This window comes from Geospiza fortis, unplaced genomic scaffold (assembly GCF_000277835.1).
Source record: "Geospiza fortis unplaced genomic scaffold, GeoFor_1.0 scaffold241, whole genome shotgun sequence".
Classification (NCBI taxonomy): domain Eukaryota; kingdom Metazoa; phylum Chordata; class Aves; order Passeriformes; family Thraupidae; genus Geospiza; species Geospiza fortis.
The window spans coordinates 954,905-957,331 of NW_005054491.1; positions in this window are offsets into that span (position 1 = coordinate 954,905).

Below are 2,427 nucleotides of genomic sequence, written 5' to 3' on the forward strand. Positions count from 1 at the left end.
TTTCTAAAACCTCTCAGGAAGTCCCCGGGGTGCCTTCTGCCATTGTCTTGTTTCTCCTTTCGCCTTTTTCCCTTTCCACCCCAAACCCCTCCTGCATCCCCCACCACCTCCTCCCCCATTTTTTTGCCCCTTCCTCCCCCTAATTCCAACCCCTCAATCCCTGACACAACCCAGGGTTTTTGGGTTTTTTTTTCCTTTCCCCCCATGTTTACGCTCCAAGTCTCTCTAGAGCTTCTCAGCCACTTTGCAAACACGATTAAAAAAAAAAAATTAAATAAAACAGAGAAAAACTAAATAAAGCTCTAAAAGTTCCCAAATCCTTGATCTGCCACAGAGAAGAGGAGCTTTACTTGTTTGCTTTTAATCAGCTGACACAAACCCCGGGATGTGTTGAAAAATAATAATAGTAGAAATAAATCTTCCGCCGAGTCATAATAGAAATAAATCTTTCACCTAATCTTAATAGAAATAAATCTTTTACCTAATCTTAATAGAAATAAAGCTCTCAGCTAATCTGTGGTGAGTTTGTGTCCATCCTGCTGCCCACTCTGCTCCAGCCGTCCATCTCCATCCATCCCCAAACATCTCCATCCATCCCCATCCATCCCCATCCATCCCCATCCATTCTTGTTGGGGTCACTCAGAGTGACCATCCCATGGGATCTGGATGAGGAATTTCCCACTGGATGGACTTTTCCGACCCAGGGAGAGCAGAGCCCCCATGTCTGCTCCTGGTGCAGGGTCCGGGCTCTGCCCTCATCCATCCCCATCCATCCCCATGCATTCTTGTTGGGGTCACTCAGAGCGACCATCCCATAGGATCTGGATGAGGAATTTCACTCTAGACAGACTTTTCCCACCCAGGAAGAGCAGAACCTCCTGTGCCCCTCCTCAGACCAAGCTGGTCCTGGTGCAGGGTCCAGGCTCTGCCCCCATCCATCCCCATCCATCCCCATCCATCCCCATCCATCCCCATCCATTCTTGTTGGAGTCACTCAGAGTGACCATCCCATAGGATCTGGATGAGGAATTTCCCTCTGGACCGACTTTTCCCACCCAGGGATAGCAGAACCCTGCTCCTGGTGCATGGTTCGGGCTCTGCCCCGTCCCCGTCACGTCCCCCGACCCCTCCGGGCTCAGCACTTTATAACCATTTCCCATTTCCAGTCTTAATCTTATAAGAATGAATTGAGAATGACCAGTGTAAATACACAGGTGCCACTGGGAGCAGAAACCACTCTTTAATCTCGGATATGAAAACAATTCCCTGCTCCGCGCGCTGGCAATCAGCGAGTGCCATCAGCGCCGCGCTCTCCCCGGGAACACGAGAGCTTATAAATATGAATTAGTGCAGAGAAAATCTACTCTCTTACCTAAAGCTAAATGTTATCTGGGTCCCTTTCCAGCAGTGGCTGACATTTCCAGAGTGCTTTTAGTCACATCTGCGGGAAGAAAATTCATTTCTTGTCTTAAAAAAAAAAAAAAAAAAGAGAGAGAGAGGGAGAAAGGGAAGAGGGAGGAAGTGGAGGAGGATGTAGGGAGATGCTGGGAAAGAGGGAATGCTGGAAACAGGAGATGCTGGGTGGGCTCTGGGTTGGCTCCTTGGGATGAGGATGGAGCGGCTGGGGAAGCCAAAGCCCCGAGGAGGTGGCACAAAGTGGCTCTCAGGTGCCACCTGAGAGAGGCCTCGAAGTGTGGGTGCTCCAGGCCGGGGCACTGAGCAGCCCCGGGGTGGTTCAGAGTGCCCGCCACTCTCTGGGGTGCAGTTTGGGATGGGACATGAGAAGTGGGGTCCCCAGCTGGCCCCTGGAGCAGGGACAGCATCAGTGCCACAGGAACGGAGCCTCCCATGGGATCGGTGCCCACAGCCCTGGCACGGAGCCCCTCGGGCTGTCCCGGGTGAGGGGGCACTGGGAGGGCTCCCACAGGATCCTCGTGTGCCCCCTCTTCCCAAGATCCTGGTGATCCATGGCCAGGCAGGGCTGGGGCAGCACCTGCAGGGTCTGACCCCAGAGCTGGGGATGGAGCCAGGAACATCCCTGGGGACACCTGCAAAATGGGAAGGGTCAGCACCCACAGCCGAGGCCCTGCCAGAGCTGGGGAAACTGAGGCACGGCGTGGGAGCTGTTCCCAAAGCCCCACTGAGGGCATCTCCTTGGAAAGAGAGGGGATGAGGGAGCAGGGGTGGCCCTGGGTGTCCCCAGCAGCAGGAGTCTGACCCAGGCACGGGGTCTGGGATGCTCCAACACCTCTCCTGCCCCTCTCACCTTCTGCCCCTGGGACCCCCAGAAGAGCTCCAAAGCCCCCCGAAGAGCCGGCGATGGGGCAGGAACTGCAAACCCCCTCCCCCAGCCCGGCTCTCCCCGCAAAACGCCTGCGAGGGAAGGCTCCGGAGCCCGGCTCGGCTCTAATGGGATGCTTAAGCCG